Genomic DNA, 19,657 nt, shown 5'->3' on the forward strand with positions numbered 1-19,657 from the left:
CTGATAATTTCTCAGAAGTGATGAGATTTTGCCAGGCTACGGCAGTCACAGCTGTGCTCTAAACCATGTCCAGAAAAAAGGGGGGTCGTGCTTTACAGATTCTTGGTGGAGTTAGGGTGACAGATGCAGTGTGGACTTCTGTGTGTTTTCTTGCAGGTGTGTCATCTCTATCCCATAGACTTGCCTGGATAGAATTCATTAAATCTGTTCATTTAGGAAATTAAGATAACCAGATCATTTCAGGAACAGTACTCCGTACTGTAATTATTTTTGTTATTCCAATTGGAGCTTTCTGAGGCCTCTCTGCCAAAAATGTGTGTAGGTATAAAATGCTCTGTTTGGGAGTTCATAAAAACTTTCTACCTTGAGTGCCTTCAGGTTTAAGGAACCAGCTCTGGGCTGCACACTGAGTTTTGTAGCAGGATTTGTTTGGTATTATGAAACGTATTTCAGATGCTGTCACTTCCCTAAAGCAGACTTCAGCATCAAATTTACCTACACCACATCCTTTTTCTCACTTTGATTCTGAAGACTTCCCTTGCAAAGCTTGGTGCCCTAAAAAGCAGTTAGGAGTCTTGGCTTTGGGGTGGGGGAGGGATGGGCTTTGAAGCCTCCTCTGCTGTCTCTGACCCTGAGCGAGTTATTTAATTCTTGAATCTAACCTTGCCAAAATGAGGTTAATATCCATTTTTCTGGGTTCAAATGAGGATATGTGAGTTTCCAGAACACAGGTAAGAAGTGTTCCATAAACGACAGCTATTAACATCAAGGGTGATTTCATGAGTATGAATATTATCTCTTTTGTTAGTAATAATGGGATATAGGGGAATTACTGAGGCTAGAGATTTTAGCTTTGCTAACTTACAAAGTCATCAAACAATTCCACTCAGCTGAATCCTGAAGTCCTGTGTAGCTCTAAACTATGAAATAAAACCATGGAATTGTGATGTGGAAGAGCAGCTCCTGTGGTTGGAGGAGGAGTGCTTGTGATGAGGTGGCCCTTTCTCACCTTGAGTCTATGCAGAACCACTTGGTTGTGTTCTTTTTCCTGAAAAGCCTTTCATTTTAAAGGGGGAAAACCCACAGTTTGATCCATAACTGAATGACGGACTCTCATTCTTCTGTCTGTGTACTTGCATTTTGGAGTGGTACGCGTAAAGCTATGTGGTTTGGGCAGTAGTCATGTCCAAATTCTGGAGCCATTTTTCCCAGACAGGTTCATGAACTTGATCTTATCTACAGAGGAAGCTTTAGACCTACAATCATTTTCTCTTTAGAATGACGTGTGCAAGTTGAGGGCAAAGACCTTTAGTGTTTATACAACTGATTTGAAATTTCTGACGTTGTTATGTCACAGCTATTGCATTATATTAGAACTGATGGTTTCTTTCTAGTTGCTCAGAGTTATCTTCAGTATCTGTGCTATTTGGAGGTGAAGATACGCTTTTTCCAAATAAAATTTACTAGAAAGAAAATCTTTTTAGGATGAGAATATTTTAAAATAGCAAAAATTGGTCAGCTTATTTTAAAACTGATTTGAGAGCCAGAGAGATAGACACACACACTCCCATTTGCTGGTTCATTCCCTAAATGCCTGCAGTGGCCAGGGCTGAGGCAGGCCAAATCCAGGAGCCAACAGCTCTGTCTAGGTCTCCCACATAGGCAGCAGGAACCCAGTTACTTGAGCCATCGCTGCTGCCTAGTTGGGTCTGCACCAGCAGGAAGCCAGAGACAGGAGCCAGGGCTGAGTATCAAATTCTGGTACTCTGATATCAGACCCTGGGATCTTCACCACAATGGCTAACTGCCCACCCTGAGCCTCTTATTTTAATGTATTTTATTACTTAATTTCTCATGGAGATATGATGTGCTATGCAATTAGAGTAAATAAGATACTCTTTGCTTTCTCTGAAAAAATAGGGCAAATGAGCTCTATTACTTTACTTCAAGTAAGTTTTATTGAAATTGCAGTTTCATTTTATCAACAGCAGTATCAGTTTCTTTCACTTGTTTTAAACTGGCAGTAGCTTAGGTTAAAAAACTAGGTCAAGATCCAGTTAACATGCTGCTTTTTAAAACCTACACTGTTTTTCTTCAGGTCAGTGTTTTATGCATTTAATAAACCTCGGCTTTATAGCAGCAGGGGAAAGACTGTTAAACTGTGTGCTAGAGCTTCTGTAACAGGACCACGCGAGGAGTGCGTTAAATTAGAGTACTTTGTCTCAAGCGTCTAGCAACAGAGACCCTGGAAGTCTGACGTCCGAATGTCAGTAGGGCGCTGCTCCCTGTGAAGGCACTAGGCGGGATGTGCCCCAGGCCTCTCTCGTGCCATCTGGTGCTTTGCAGGCAGTCTTTGGCCTTCCTTGACTTGCAGGTATGTTGTCTTGATCTCGTCTCCATGTTCGCATCCTCCCCATGTGTGTGTATCTGTCCAGAGTTCCCAGTCATGTAAGCACACCATTGGAGGAGCTTTACTGCATCTCAAGTAGTTACATGTGCAATGCCACTATTTACAAATAAGGTCCCATTTTGAGGTTTGAGGGGTTAGGACTTTAATATATCGATTTTGGGGCATACAGTTCAACCTATAATCATTGTTTACAAAAAAAAGGGCTCACCATAGTATTTTTTTTTTTTTTTTTTTGACAGGCAGAGTAGACAGTGAGAGAGAAAGACAGAGAGAAAGGTCTTCCTTTGCCGTTGGTTCACCCTCCAATGGCTGCCGCGGCCGGCGCACCGTGCTGATCTGATGGCAGGAGCCAGGAGCCAGGTGCTTCTCCTGGTCTCCCATGGGGTGCAGGGCCCAAGCACTTGGGCCATCCTCCACTGCACTCCCTGGCCACAGCAGAGAGCTGGCCTGGAAGAGGGGCAACCGGGACAGAATCCGGCGCCCCGAGCGGGACTAGAACCCGGTGTGCCGGCGCCGCTAGGCGGAGGATTAGCCTAGTGAGCCGTGGCGCTGGCTAAATGTGATATTTGATTCAGCATTTAAAAGGGGAGTTCAGGCAGTGATATTTAACTTTCTATTGAAATTGAATGAGAAGTGCTTTCTTCTTTTTTAATGAGCTTGGTAGGGATATTGCTATGCTCTGGACTTGTCCACTCAGAATTCCTATGTAGAAATCTAATTGCTAATGAGATAGTTTTTAAGAGGTGGGGTGTTAGGAGGTGATTAAGATCTTGGAGCCCTTAAGCAAATGTTGCAGGAAGCATGTTCGTACACACACACACACACACACACACACCCCTACACCTGCCTCTGGCAAGCAAGGCTTTGGCAGCAAGGTGCTGTCTTTGAAGCAGAGAGCAGCCTTCACCACATCAGAAATCTGCTGGTGCCTTGAACTTGGACTTCCAGCCTCCAGACGGTGAGGAATGCATTTCTATTTTTTAGAAAAGATGTATTTATTTGAGCCTGCGCCGAGGCTCACTAGGCTAATCCTCCGCCTTGCGGCACCGGCACACCGGGTTCTAGTCCAGGTCGGGGTGCCGGATTCTGTCCCTGTTGCCCCTCTTCCAGGCCAGCTCTCTGCTGTGGCCAGGGAGTGCAGTGGAGGATGGCCCAAGTGCTTGGGCCCTGCACCCCATGGGAGACCAGGATATGTACCTGGCTCCTGCCATCAGATCAGCGTGGTGCGCCGGCCGCCGTGCGCCGGCCGCAGCGGCCATTGGAGGGTGAACCAACGGCAAAGGAAGACCTTTCTCTCTGTCTTTCTCTCTCACTGTCCACTCTGCCTGTCAAAAAAAAAAAAAAAAAAAAAGAAAAAAAAAAAAAGATGTATTTATTTGAAAGCCACAGTTAGAGAGAGAGAGAGGCAGGGGAAGAAATCTTCCATGCCCTGGTTCACTCCCCAGATAGCCACAATGGCCAGGGCTGGGTCAGGCTGAAGCCAGGAGCCAGGAGCTTCTTCCAGGTTTCCCACATGGGTGCAGGGACCCAAGGACTTGGGCTGTCTTCCGCTGCATTAATAGGGAGCTGTATGGGAACTGTAGCAGTCAGGACTAGAACAGGAGCCCATATGGGATACCAGCATTGCAGGTGGTGGCTTTATCCACTACATCAGAACACCAGCCCCTAAATTTCTATTGTTTTTTTTATTGAAACGTGATTTTAAGATTTTATTTATTTATTTGAGAGGTAGAACTACAGAGAGAAGGGGAGACACAGAGAAAGGTCTTCCATCTGCTGGTTCACTCCCCAAATGGCTGCAATGGCCCGAGTTGTGCCGAGCCAAAGACAGGAACCTGGAGCTTCTGGTTCTTCCATACGGGTGCAGGGGCCCAGTCACTTGGGCCATCCTCCGCTGCTTTCTGAGGCCATAGCAGAGAGCTGGATCAGAAGAGGAGCAGCCAGGACATGAACTGGCGTCCATCATATGGGATGCTGGTGCTGCAGGCGGAGGCTTAGCCTAAGCCCCAGTGCTGGCCCCTAAATTTCTATTCTTTGTGAATTACCCAGTGTAAGGAGTTGTGTTGTAGTAGGCTGAACGGACTAAGACAGAAATACATACAGCCACTGGGTTAGTCTCTTTTCTGTGGCAATCACAGAATACCCAAGACTGGGTCATTTACAAAGAAAATGGGTTTATTTTGTCTCCGGTTTCTGGAGGCTGAGAAATCCAGGATTGGTGGCCGTGGCTTATGAGGGCCACCTGCTGCTTCAGCTGGTGATGGGAAACAGAAGCGCCAAGCGTGTGGAGTGGGCTTGCTTGATACCACCTGCTGCCCTGGTAACGAACATGGTACCTTGAGAATGAGAACTCACAGGGAGAGGCATTGATCCTTTCAGGAGGGCTCTCCCCTGTGAGGCACACACCTCCCAGCCATGTCACGGCGAACTGAGGTCTTAAGCACCTCAAGTGCTGGGGGACGCAATCAAACCGTAGCACTTGTGATACAGTATGCAACGATCCAGTTGGGCAGACTGTCTGTTGTGATACAGTCTAGGACGTACTTATCGTCACACTTGGACTCTTCCGCTGGGAACAGTAAGTTCCAGTGGCGTTCTGTGCCTTTCTGTTTTCATGCTTTCAGGGCATTGAAAATGCTGCGTTTTAGGTAGAGGCTTTGCTCAGGAGAATGTTACATAAACCCCTTCATGCTTTGTTGACTTGGGGAGATTTTAAACTTATTACAGTTTCAGAGAAGTGCATAATTAGTTATGCCTTTATCTGAGGGAAGTTTTTAGTTCCTTAACTGCCTGCTGGAAGCAATAACAATCCCTACCGCCTTTAGAATCTCCACTGTAGCTTATTATTCAATACAGATCTCCCTCCTATACTGGTACCTTGGTCAGGTTTGTAGCCTGTTGTCTGTCTCTAAAAGGCTGCAAAGGGTCCTGCATATTTTCTCAAATTTTATGCCACATTTTCTATGTGCATTTTCCTGAGATGGAGTCTATCATCAGATTCTTAAAGGGATTCTTAATCTCTGCCCACACTCCCCTGTGCAATAAATTGATCCTGCCATTGGAGACAAGGGGATCTGTCTGTCTGTCTGTCTTCCTGCCCTCCTTCCCAAGGCAAAGGGACAGATTTCCCAGTCTGCTGGTTCACTCTCCCAACAGCCAGGGAGACTGAACAGACTGAAGCCAGGGGCCCAAAACTCATCTTGGGTCTCAGACATGGCTGCCAGGGAGCCAGACACTTGCGCCATTACCTGCTCTCCCCCGGGGAGGGCGTTGTCAGGAAGCAGAGCCAGGACTCCAGTCCTGGCGTGTGGTAGGGGATGTCTTACCCAGTGAACCAAACACCTGCCCTGAGTTTCTACTTGATTAAAGTGACACAGTTATGTTTTTGCAAGTTTGAAAAAAGTGATTCTTTATCATTCTAAATTGAGTTTCTGTGGATTTTGGTTTTAATCTACTTGGAAAATTTTAAAGTATCTCCCAAATTAATTAGAGGCGCCATTGAAAATGGCAAGATATAATTGGAAAATTGTGACTGGAGGATGGATGTCATGGGAAGGAGGGAGGGGTTAATATTCCAGGAAGGGGCTGTGACTTGCAAAGCAGATTCCATTTTGCCCAGCCTCATGTGTGGCCCTGGGAGTCCCTGGGCCTGAGGCATCCCTAAGGCTTTCTTTACCATGGTAACTTGAGATGGAGAGAAGATAAGTCCCACAGACAAGTGAAGTAGGAAACTTGGGCAGGGCGGTGGCACTTAAGAACTGCCCCAGTGTTCAAAGTGGGTGCCTGATGAAGCAGTCTTTCCAAATCAAGGCCAGATAGGGAAGATCCTTGGTAGTAAGCATTCAGGGCATTTCCTTGGCATCGCTCTTTTCCATATTGTTTATTATTCCATATTGTTTATTTTTCCATATTGTTATTGTAGTCCTTTGTATCCTTGTTTAGTCCTTTGTATCCTTGTTTCTTTATGTGATGGTCAGGTAAGGCCACAAGAGGCACAGGAAAGGCTCAGGAAAACAAATTTGGGCTCGGATGTTTGGTCAGTGGTTACGATACTGGTGAAGTGGTTCCGTGATTAATATAGTAGTTAAGATGCCCGCATCCCATATCAGAGTGCCTGGGTTCAGGTCTTGGCTTCACTCCTGGTTTCAGCTTCCTGTTAATGTGTACCCTAGGTGCTAGCAGATGAGGGCTCAAGTTCTTCAGTTTTTGCCGCCCACGGAGAGGCCCTGGTCTACCCCAGGTGATAGCTGGCCCTTTAGAATGAGCAAGTGGATAGGTGATCTCTGTCTCTCTGTATCTGTCTTTCAAATAAATAATATGTGATTATGAGACCCTGTCAAGTTTTCTTGTATACTATCAGCAAAATACTTTATATGATACTGAATTGCCAGCTTATGTCTAATGCTTCAGGGAATCACTGCTTTTTATGAAGCTTCACACTTAGCACACGTAGCCCTTTTCCTGTTTTTCTTTTCATTTTTCTTTTTTTTTTTTTTTTAAACTTTTATTTAATGCATATAATTTTCCAAAGTACGACTTATGGATTACAATGGCTTCCCCCCCATACCGTCCCTCCCACCCACAACCCTCCCCTTTCCCACTCCCTCTCCCCTTCCATTCACATCATGATTCATTTTCGATTATCTTAATATACAGAAGATCAGCTTAGTATACATTAAGTATGGATTTCAACAGTTTGCTCCCACACAGAAACATAAAGTGAAAAATAATAGATGATTTTTTTAAATGATGATGAAATCAGAGCAGACCTATTGTCATGTTTAATCCCAGTGAGAGTCAAGTTGGGAATTGATAATTTCTTTTTTTTTTTTCTTTTTTTTTTTTTTTACAGAGGATCAGTTTAGTATGCATTAAGTAAGGATTTCAACAGTTTGCACCCCCATAGAAACACAAAGTGAAATATATTGTTTGAGTACTCGTTATAGCATTAAATCTCAATGTACAGCACATTAAGGATAGAGATCCTACATGAGGAGTAAGTGCACAGTGACTCCTGTTGTTGACTTTACCAATTGACACTCCTGTTTATGGCATCAGTAATCTCCCTATGCTCCAGTCATGAGTTTCCAAGGCTATGGAAGCCCTCTGAGTTCTCCGACTCTTATCTTGTTTAGACAAGGTCATAGTCAAATTCAATCCCATCGAGGTGGCATGTACCAATGCCATCTCACTGTTCCAGGTGATCAGTTTCAGTTCACAGTTGGTCATGGTGAAGGGACTGGGAGTCAAAGGGAACACATAGACAAGTCTAGTACCTGCTAACGCTAACCGATGGAGTAAATAAAGGGGAGAGTGATCCAACATGGGAAGTGAGATACTCAGCAGACTCATAGAATGGCAGATGTCCTAAATAGCACTCTGGCCTCAGAATCAGCCCTAAAGGCATTCGGAGCTGGCTGAAAAGCTCATGAGAGTATTTCAGGCATGGAAAGCCAAGACACTCTGGCAAAAGATCTCTGCGAGTGAGATCCCAGTGGAAAGAACAGGTCATCAAAGAAGGAGGTACCTTTCTCTGAAGGGAGGAGAGAACCTCCACTTTGACTATGACCTTGTCTTTTCATTTTTCAATGACATACTTCCAATTTTCTTTATAATCACAAACTTAACTCTCCACTAAATAAAGGATTCAGCAAGTAGTAAGTGGTTTCACTGTTCCTTAACAGTGTAAACAAGGGCTATAATCAGTGATCCAATCTCAAAATGTCAGTTTCTCTCATATACAATATTTTTTGTACTTTGTATGTGTTTCTTTTAATTAAAATTGAACCTTCACTGTAGATGCTAATTGGAGCAGTTTTATAATGCTAAGAAGTATGTCAGTATCAAGGTGTAATGCTTAATAGCTGCATAGAGCAGCTAGTCTCTTGTTCTTTTATAATACTCATTTGAGAGGCATAGGAGAAGAGAAATTTACCATCTACTGATTCATACCCCAGATGCCTGTGATGCCCAGAACTGTGCTGAGCTGAAGCTGGGAACCAGGAGCTCAATCCAGGCCATTCATGTGGGTGGCAGGAACCCAGCTACTTGAGCCATCGCGTGCTGCCTCCCAGGCTCTGCATTAGCAGAAGCCGGGTCAGGAGCTGGAGCAGCGTACGGAACCCTGGCACCTCCAACGTGGGACCTGGGTGTCTTAGCCAGCATCTTAGCTGCTAGTCTGAATGCCTGCCCCTGCCTCTACGTTTAAATGTACGAGAAACGTCGTCTACTGTGAACACTCCTGTTTGGGAAGGGAAGGAGTGGGAGTCACAGTGGCTTTGTCCATGACTGGAGTGCCGCCATGCTGTGTGAGCATTGCGAAGGCCCATCCCTACAGTAAGGAAGTTCCTTGATTCAACCCTACTTTTACAACCTGGGAAGAACCATGTTGTTCGTTCTTGTGTTTGGCCAAGTCTAACAAGGTGCTAGGAGTGTGTTCTCTTCTGGTGCTGGGTAACTTTTTCAGTCAACTTTGGTAGTTTCAATTTTGAGACCATTTCATAGGCTTTTAACTGGCTCATTGTTGATTGGAGCAATAAAATGCCTTCAGCAACTTAGTAGGCTTCTGATCTGTTTTCTATTTGTCATTTCCTTTGCCAGTTACCACATGGAAATTCCTTTTTTGACCTTCTTTTCAAGCTGTAGCCTTGGCTCTGTTAATTTGAATTTTACAAGTGGGCCTAGTACTTTGGCTTAACCATGAATTCTTAATAGGACTTTGTTGCTTAAAGCCCATTTTATTCTTCCTGTAACTTGCTTCAGGGATCCAGGATGCCCCTGGGTGGTTTCTACCATCATTAACACATGGGTTTCAAGGTTGCCAAAGGAAAAGAGCGTGTTGGAATGAGCATGGGAGATGTTCTTAGGTCAGGCCTGGAAGAGGAAGGTGGTAGGCAGAACTCTAAGAATCTGGGTGCACCCTGCCCGCGCTGGGGTCCTCAGAGGTCCGGGTTGTCTGAGCGCCACTCTGCCTGCACTTGTCCTGGAAACTCTTCCGGCCCCCGCAGCCTGAGGACTGGCAACATGTCCGGCATCGCCCTCAGCAGACTCGCCCAGGAGAGGAAAGCATGCCGGAAAGACCACCTGTTTGCTTCGTGGCTGTCCCGACAAAGAATGCTGACTGCACGATGAACCTCATGAACCGGGCTGCGCCATGCCCGCAAGGAAAGGGACTCCCTGGGAGGGAGGCCTCTTCAAGCTGCTGATGCTTTTCAAAGAGGACTACCCATCCTTGCCCCCGACATGGAAATTTGAGCCCCTCAGCCTAGTGTGCCTGTCCACCCCGGAGGAGGACAAGGCCTGGAGGCCGGCCATCACAATCTAACAGATCTTGTTAGGAATTCAGGAACTGCTAAGTGAACCAAACATCCAGGACCCAGCTCAAGCAGGCACCTACACGATTTACTGCTAAAACAGAGTGGAAATGGTTCCAGCACAGGCCAAGAAGTTTGCACCCTCCTAAGCAGCGACTGTGGCGTCATGCAAGGAAGGGATGCGTTTGGCAAGAACTTGTTTTACAAGGTTTGCAGCTCTGAGGTTGCTCTGTACAACGCTAGTGACCTAGGGGAGGTTGGGTGGGTGCCTGGTCCATTGCCCCCACCGTACCCAGTGCTCCATTGGCTGAACAGCCCCCATTCTCATACAGGGTTTCTTCCTCCAGTCTTTTGTATTTTTGATTTTTACATAAAACTTGCTTTTATTTTAATATTGATGTCAGTATTGCAACTGCTGCAAAATGATAAACTTTTTTTTTTTTTTTTTGACAGGCAGAGTGGACAGTGAGAGAGAGAGAGACAGAGAGAAAGGTCTTCCTTTTCCGTTGGTTCACCCCTCAATGGCCACTGCAGCTGGTGGCACTGCGCTGTTCTGAAGCCAGGAGCCAGGTGCTTCTCCTGGTCTCCCATGCTGGTGTAGGGCCCAAGGACTTGGGCCATCCTCTACTGCACTCCCGGGCCACAGCAGAGAGCTAGACAGGAAGAGGAGTGACCGGGATAGAATCCGGCGCCCCATATGGGACTAGAACCTGGTGTGCTGGCGCCGCAGGCAGAGGATTAGCCTATTGAGCCGCAGCACTGGCCAAAATGATAAACTTTTATACTCGAGCAAGTCCCCCAGGCACTAGTCCCCTTGCTCTTGGAGGTAGGCATGCCTCACAGTAGCACGTGCTGTGGCCTCCCGCTGGCTGTGTCAGAAGAGAATCCCATGCCCTCCCTCCTTCGGGCCATGCTGTGTGCCCAGAAGCCTGGGACAGATCCAGCGGCGTCCCCACCGCATCGCCCTATCTCTTTTTCATGGGGCGTTTCTCTATTATTGCTGTTTAGAGTCATTAAATTTTATGTGATGTCAAAAAAAAAAATTCTTAGTGACTCTGGGTGTTGTATAAGCATCTCGCTTTTGAGTGTGGGTACAAACTTCCATGTGGAAAGGTGTCACTCCCATGATGGATAGTTTGTATGGCTGAAGCGAGATTATGTGGTTGTACTTAATCTAATCTCGTGACCCTTTAAACAGCAGGGCGTTTTTCTCAGGTTGGTAGCAGAAGGGGATAAGAGAAATCCGAAGTAAGGAATGTAGGCGTCGTCTAAGCAGAGAGAGGCTTGTGGATGACAACCAGCAGGGAAAGGAGGGGCAGCCTCCCTGGGCCTGCAGAGAGGAGCCCAGTCTAGCCAACATCTTGAGTTGGACTTTATGCCACCCTGAATGGAGAGCCTAGTCTAACTGGGCCAGAGTTCGATTTGTAGAACCGAGATAATAAATGGGCATTGTTTTAAGCTGCTAAATTTGTGGTAATTTGGAATACAACAGTAGAAAACTAATGGAAGGAATAATCATTTCTGTTAATGTTCAGTTGACTGGAACGTGTAACACAGCCCCTCTATGGTTCACCTAAGTACAGAGGAAGAAGGCAAGGATAGTCAAGTGGGTTGTGGTTAGAAAGCCAGAAGCTTTTGCCATCACTTCTGTCTATAACGCATTAATATATGTGTGTACTTAGAAGTATGTGTGTGTATGATACACAACATAAACACACATGTATGAAATTCAAGTCCACTTTGCTTAATCAGCTCTCATTATAACATAAGGTTCAGTATTCCCTTATGTCTTCTTTTTTTTAAATATTTTACGGATTATTTTCCCCCAAAGTACTTAGATTTTTTGATATTTAAATGTTTTTCTTTGGTGAGACACAACTTTATTTCGGTGGTCCTTCATCATTTAAATAAAACTTACTTATTTGAGAGACAGAGAGAGGGAAGGGAAAGGGCAAATGGAAGTGGAGAGAGAGACAGAGGTTGCACTTGCATCCCCTGCTTTGTTCCCCAAATGCCTGTGACAGGCCTTGGCCCTGCATGAAGCAGTGACCATTGGCTCCCAGGGCCGTTACTGGCAGACGCTGGAGTTCGGAGCTGGAGGAAAGTATTGAGCTTACACAGATGGGCTCTTTGATCTTGGACATTCAGCTTGCAAAACTGAGCTGAATGAACTTATTTTCTTTATAAAGTACCAGCTTCAGGTGTGCAGTCATAGCAACACAAAATAGACAAAGACAGTTAATATTGGGTCATCCAGAGGTCCTGTTCTCTTGCACTTGATTTCTGTCCCCTTTTCTACATTTTACTTAACTTTAATAAGCAACAAAATTGTTTTTCTTAAATTAAGCTCTTTTCCATTCATCTCATCTGTGAACCTCTGTGTATCCGTGGCCTTTTGAAGTTTACGACTCTAAAATCTTTGGAGATTTCTTTTTGTGTTTGTTACCTTTGCCTTCAACCAAGACAACCAGAGAGGTATTTGTAGTACTCATCATCTATGTCATCTCCAAATTTCTGAACCCTGGCAAACCCCTTTTTCTTTACTCCAACAATGAGAAAAGTTTCTCATTCTTTACAAAATATTTGCTCCGAATTTTAAGTTTTATAATCATGATAAATTTAAATTCATTTCTCGGAGGCTCCTTCAGCTACTCCCTCTGTGTCGAGGTACCTATTAAGCCTTCCTGACCTGAAAATCTGAACTAGAAAATGCTCCAGAATCCAAAAACACCTAATATCCAAAGCATTTTGGGTAAGGCATGCTCAGCCTGTGTACAGGCTGACCATTTTGATCCATTTTTACCATAAACCTCCTATGTTAGAGGACATGTGTTAAACAGGAAGTTCATCACAAAATCTCTTGTGCTGTTCAACCTCTCCCACATTTATGAGTCAAGGAGTTATGCCAGTAGCATGTGATGTGTACTGGCTTGTGCTTTCTTACTTCTGCACTCTTCTGCATTCTTGCTGTCAGCAATGCTGTGTCTGTCTGCTGCTTTTTGCCATGAGGGATTCAAGTGAACCTGGGCAGACTCTTGGCCTTTGCCATATGGTTATTGTGGAGTGATTTGATTTTTTTTCCAGTTGTCATTCAATTTTGTCTCGTTGACTTTTTAGGCATCTGATTTCATCTGATGCATGATACTGCCCATTAAGATTTTCTAGCAAAACTTAGTGAATAATTTCCGTGGAAAATGGAAATTAAAAGATAACTTTTTTTGTGTCAATATTAACTTCAAATCCATGTGTAGTATTTTTTTATCATATGTATTTTATGTGAACTTTTGTGAAGATGTATGTGTGTGTGTGTGCGCGTGTGTGTGTGTGTGTATGAGGCAGGATTTATTATGGGAATTGGCTCATGTTATTGTGGGGGCCAAGAAGTCCAAATTATGCCCTTTGCTTTAATGGAAGTCCAGGGAAACGTGTAGCATGGCTCAGCCCCGGTCCAAAGGCCAGAGCACAGTACTGCTGATGGTGTAATTCTCTGCCAAAGGCCTGAGAACCTAGGTTGTCACTGCTGCAGTCCTGCAGTCCTGTGTCCCAAGAACCTAGAGTTATGTCTGAAGATGGTGGAAGATGATGTCCCAACTCAGGAGTAAATTCACTCTTCTTTCACCTTTTTTTTTCTATCCAGGCCTTCAAGGGATTGGATGATTCCTACCCTCAGGTTTCCTTTTCTCTATTTATTTATCCACAGGTAGTCTCTTTTGTAAACACCATGTTGGACACCCCCAAAATCATGTAATATTTAACAACCATCAGCTTGTTACTTCATGCAGTCAAGTTGATATAAAATTGACCGTAATGCTGACTTAATATTGATTTCAAAACAAATCATTGTATCATTTTATTTTTTCAAAGATTTATTTTATTTATTTGAAAGAGTTAGAGAGGTAGAGACAGAGAGGTCTTCCATCTGCTGGTTCACTCCCCAGATGGCCGCCACGGCTGGAGCTGCGCTGATCCGAAGCCAGGAGCCAGGAGCTTCTTCCAGGTCTCCCATGTGGGTGCAGGGGCCCAAGCACTTGGGCTGTCGTCTGCTGCTTTCCCAGGCCATAGCAGAGAGCTGGTTTGGAAGAGGAGCAGCTGGGACTAGAACCGGCACCCATATGGGATGCCGGTGCTTCAGGCCAGGGCTTTAACCCGCCACGCCACAGCGCCAGCCCCTGTATCATTTTCATAAATGGAAAAACCATTGTTACTTATCGTACAGAAAAATATGTTAAGTCCTAGATACTCGTGTTTGGGTAGAACTGTAGGTTTATTTTGCCTTTGTTAGAACAGGAGGTAGTTGGTAAGTTTATCCTGACAATACCTTAAGACTTTCTTCACTAAGAATAACTGAAAGAAATAAAAAAAGAAGAAAGAGTTGGGTGATTCTTTTTCTCATCAAGTGATCCAGTGTTGTTGTGAAATTGTGAGATACGTATTTGGCCTTCACCCCAGTGTCCTGGCTAAAATCTCCTAAAACTGTTGGAACCTCTGGAGTAGAAAGATTGTTTTTTGTATGATAATGAGATGGCAAGGAACAGGAGACCCCCTAGATAGCTTAAGGATGGGGGGCTGGTCTACCACCACGATGTGTTTAGAGGATTAGGACTTCCAACCTCACCCCACAACCTTGAAATCTCTGAAGGTGCTAAGGAGCTGAAGTTTAAGTTGGTTGTCAATGGACAGTGATTTGATCAACCATGCCTACATGATGAAACCTTCATTAAAACCCCAAATCACAGGGCTGGGGGGGCTCTCCATATGGCTGGATATGGCTTCCTGGAGAAGGTACACCAGGAGAGGGTAGGAAGTGCTGTGCCCCTTCTCCTGTACGTTGCCCTGTGCATCTCTTCCATCTAACGGTTCAGATGGATCCTTTGTAGTATTCTTTATAATAAATGGCTAAATGTGAGTAAGTATTGGAGTTATATGTGCTGCTCTAGAAAATTAATACAACCCAAGGAGAGAGTGGTGAGGTTCCTGTTTGTAGCCATTTGCTCAGAAGCAAAGGCCATGATCTGTGCTTGAGACTGGCACCTGAAGTGAGAGCAGTCTTGTGAGATTGAGCCCCCAGCCTTTGGAACTGCCACCATCACCAGATAGGCAGTGTCAGAACTGAATTGAACTCGAGATACCCAGCTGGTGTCCACTGGAGAACCCAATGTAGAACTGGTTGCTTGAAGGACGAAATCCCCATATTCTTTTTTTTTTATTTTAAGATTTATTTATTTATTTGAAAGAGTTACACAGAGAAGGAGAGGCACAGAGAGAGAAAATCTGGCCAAGAATATGGAAAGACAGTATATGAAAAATGTGAAAGAAGTATGTTTAAGTGGCCAAGATACAAATGAAAAAAATCACTGGAATCAAATACAATATATTGCCATTTCTCGCTGCTTAGATTGGCAGAGAAGGAAAGGGTGGTAACGTTTTGAGTTAAGAAGAGTGTTGAGTATGGGTTTTCCTTTGATGGGGGAATATGAACTGTTGGGACACAGAGGCCAACAGTTCTGTTCTTTGCGATTCTTTTTCCAGGAATCCATCCACAGAAGATAAACATATAAGCACCCAGTACTTGTATATGAGATTGTTCACTTTAGTAGTCACTGTGGTGAAAAATTGGAAACACACTAAATGCCAAACAGGGGATGGAGAAGTAAATCATGGTATGTCTGTGTTAGGGAGTCTCTGTAGTGGTCATTTCATCCATCGGGCAGTTTTTATTGCTGTAGAGAAATATTCATGATCATTGCTAAGTGAAGAAAGCATACTATATAGCAAATAGTCAGTAAACTTAGCATTGTAACAGTATAGGTAAAGTAGTAGCTAAAATATGCTGAGAATTTATAGGCCAACACTATGTTGTATTGCCATAATCATTTAAAACTTAAAATTTTTTAAAATTGAGAGATGGGGGCAAAGGGGGGAGGGAGGGAGGGAGGGAGAGACACAGAGATAGAGAGAGAGAGAGAGAGAGAGATATCACTAGTGCATTATAATCCCCTGGTTCACTCACCAAATATCTGCAATGACCAAGACTGGGATGTGCCAAGCAGGGAGCAGAGAACTCAATCCATGTCTCCCAGCAGGTGGCAGGAACTCAACTACTTGAGCCCTTACCTGCTGGAATGGGGATGCAGAGCCAGGAATCAAACCCAGGAAGTTCCATATGGGACATAGGTGTCATAATTGGTATCTTTACTGCAGGGCCAAAGATCTGCCTGAGGTTATTGTTTTGTAGTTTATTTATTATGCAGTTGAGAGAGAGAAAGAGAAAGATAAAAAGAAAAAGGGGGGGAGGGAGAGAAAGAAGAGAGAGAGAGAGAGAGATCAGTTTTACATCTGCTGGTTTACTCCCAAGATGGCTACAATGGCCAGGGCTGGGCCAGACCAAAGCCAGGAGCCAGAAGCTTCATCTAGGACTCCCACATGGGTGGCAGGGACCCAAACACTTGGGCCATCTTCCACTGCTTTCCAAGGTCATAAGCAGGGAGCAGGCTTAGAAGTAGAGCAGCCGGGACATGCACTGGTGTCCATATGGGATGCTGTTGTTACAGGCAGCGGCTTTACCTGCTCTGCTACAGTGCTGCACACCACCCCCTGATTATTTTTAAAATGAAAATCTAAACAGTGATTATTGAGGTGGATATTTGACACGGCAATTAAGACACTACTTGGGGTGGCCTGCAGTCCATGTCAGAGTGGGTTTGAGTCCCTAACGCTACTTCTGATTCCAGCTTCCTGCTAATGCACACTCTGGGAGTCAGCAGGTGATGGCTCAAGTGCTTGAGTCCCTGCCACTCACGAGGGGGGCCTGTGTGGTGTTCCTGGCCCAGCCCTGGCTGTTGTAGGCATTTGGGGAAGTGAACCCACAGGTAGATCTTTGTGCCTGTTTCTCTGCCTTTCAAATAAATAAAAATAAGTAAGTGGAAATGAAAAACAAACCAAGGATTATTCCCAGTCATTAGGCTTATGGATGAGCAGTGTGTGTGTCTGCACTTTGTTTCTGGTAATTACACAGATCTGTCACTAAATTTTCTTTCCCTTCCATCATCTTTACTTCCTTTTCTGATTCTCCCAGGCTAAGCTGAAAACAAGGAATAGTAGAATGTTGAGGTATCACGGGGATTGGGAGCAAATCTAGTTCCTAAGCACGTTCGTTCCAGAACTATAAATAGATGTGGTTTGCTCCATTAGGCATTTAGCTCAAGACTATTGGAACACCTGTCTTGCCCTCTGGAGAGCCCCGCATTAAATTATGCTGTTTGGGTTTTTTTCCAACGCACAGCTGCTTTCTCTATCTTCAAGAAGCAGAGAAGCATCATAAGTAAGCTGTGAATGACTGCTGCTGGCATTTTTTCTAAGAGAATTTTTCCCAGGTCCCTAGTCTTATCCCTAGGGAAGACAGTGTGGTGGCATTGACTGTGTTTCACAGGGAGTGAAGGTGGGAAGCTGAAGCCTGCACAGTGTGGAAGAACTTCTGTAAGGTGCTCTCCGTGACTTGGGGTGAGCAATTCAGCCTCGTTCTCCAGCCCTCCTAGCACAAGTCTCCGGCACATCTGGCACTTCCTGGCCTCTTGGTGGAAGGCCTGTCGGCAACACCATCCCAGCAGCATGACCATGGGAGACGTTCCCGGTGATTTCCTTTTGAACTTGAATGCAGAACAGTGTTAGTGGTTTCTGGTGGGCTGCTCTTTTGAACAGAAAATACTAAGTTTAGGAAGCCGTGGATGGAAAAATAATACCCCCTTCTTCACCCCCCAAACAAGATAAAGCAGACGGGAGAACTGCCGATGTGAAACAGCGTCGGTACGGGAGGCAGCCACTTTCCGCTCCCTCCTGGAGCAGGCTGTTTTGGCAAGACGCGCCCGAGGACAGGGTGGGGGAAGGTTGCTGCTCACTGGGCACAAGTGCGCCTTTATGGATGGTTTGGCCTTCCCTGGGACCTGGCACTCTGTAATGGCCTCGGTGAAAAGTGCTTCCAGCGCTGAGACAAACAGTCTGTGAAGTCATTTCTGGAGTAAAGCTTGCTTGTGCAGCCTCTGCAGAATTCTCTTGAAATTCCTGCAGTCAATGTTATTAAATTGTCAGTGGAGAAACAGAGTGGAAGGCTCTGCCTCCCGCATTTTGTTTTCCTGCGTAGTAATCTGTGCGGAGCTCATATTGAGCAGGTGCTTTTAGTTGTTGCAAAACTTCAGGTTTAGGACCTTTTATTTTATTTTTTTAGATTTTATTGTTTTAAGATTAAAAAATCATCAGGAAATCAGAGTGCTTTTCCCATTACAGTGGATGTAGCATAATGGAGCTATATACCCCTGTGTGCTGTCCCATGTGCCTCGAGATGGTTCTCCCAAGAGTGGGACGGTTCTGCAGGGCACTGCCTTCAGAAGTGGGCATTCCTGGTGGAGGGAACCTGAATTATTCTGTTTGAGTTGTAGGTTTTTCTTAGCAGGTTTTTTTTTTTTTTTTAAATTAATTAATTTGGGGGCAGAGTTACAGACAGAGAGGGAGAGCCAGAGAGAGAGAGGTCTTCCATTTTCCGGTTCACTCCCTAAATGGCTGCAGTGGCTGGAGCTGAGCTGCTCTGAAGCCAGGAGCCTGGAGCCTCTTTTGGGGCCCGCATGTGGGTGTGGAGACCCAAGCACCTGGCAGTCCTCCACTGCTTTCTCAGGCCATACACAGAGAGCTGGATCAGAAGAGGAACAGCTGGGACATGAACCGGCACCCACATGGGATGCCTGTGTCATTTATAGGTGCAGGCTTAACCCACTGTGCCACAGCACCAGCCCTGAAACAGTTTTAGGGCATTTTCAGTAATCTTCCCTGCAAAATAAAGTTTTCCATTTATTACATTTTCAATATGTCAGATACTTACACCATCGGGATTCGACTCTGAGTAGTGACTACTGAGATGTGCTTCTGTAATAATCATCTCAAACAGGAAACTCATATCAACCTTCTCCTCTTTGTTGGTGAACAAAAAGTGACAGATGAATTGTTTACAGGATGCATGCACTTAATTTACTGCTCTAACACCTATCTAGGGAGAAAGCATATTGATTACTGAAGCCACTAATGTAGGAAAATAGAGGCTGAGTAACTTGTCCAACATTTTGGCAAAAATGATGGAATTTTGAGGCTGGAAACTTCTCGTCCACTTTTTTTGCCAATCAGCAAGTCCTTAGGTCCTTAGCCCTAAAGAATTACCAGTGGTTCCTAGTGTGCTTGTGGCAGCTGTGAGGGACAGGACGGGAGAGTGCAGTCACAGTGTTGGACGATGTTCCCAGTGTGTTGCAAGTGACAAGGGTCCGCAAATACAGAAACACAGGCCCGCCTCACCTTGGGCGGGTCTTCAGAATGTGCAGCAGTGGGCTTTTCGGAATGCTGGAGTAAGCGTTTGCAGATCTTTTCCTTCTGTTCCATTGCAGGGAACAAGCTGCACCAGTGTATTATTTAATGAACTACCGTTTATCAACTGTGGTGCTGTCACGTTACAACTATGACAGGGAAAACCTTTTGCCACCATGCTTTGTGTTGTGTGTGTGTGTTTTTTTTTTTTTTTAAAGATTTATTTATTTATTTGAGAGTTAGAGTTATAGACAGTGAGAGAGAAAGACAGAGGGAAAGGTCCTTCTTCCACTGGTTCACTTCCCAACTGGCTGCAACGGCTGGAGCTGTGCCTATCTGAAGCCAGGAGCCAGGTGCTTCTTCCTGGTCTCTCACGTGGGTACAGGGGCCCAAGCACTTGGGCCATTTTTCCCAGGCCGCAGTAGAGAGCTGGACTGGAAAAGGAGCAGCCAGGACCAGAACCAGCGCCTACATGGGATGCTGGCGTCGCAGGCGAAGGACCAACCCACTGCGCCACAGCACCGGCCCCGCTTTGTGGTTTTGATTGAATATTATTTTATATCCAGCAACTGTCTTCTTATGATGGATAATT

General features: G+C 45.0%; 1 pseudogene; it reads left to right on the forward strand.

The window, feature by feature from the left end:
- The window catches only part of LOC138847407 (SUMO-conjugating enzyme UBC9 pseudogene), a 49,240-nt pseudogene continuing 29,583 nt past the window's right edge, over positions 1 to 19,657 (forward strand).

Source organism: Oryctolagus cuniculus, chromosome 1 (genome assembly GCF_964237555.1).
Source record: "Oryctolagus cuniculus chromosome 1, mOryCun1.1, whole genome shotgun sequence".
NCBI lineage: Eukaryota > Metazoa > Chordata > Mammalia > Lagomorpha > Leporidae > Oryctolagus > Oryctolagus cuniculus.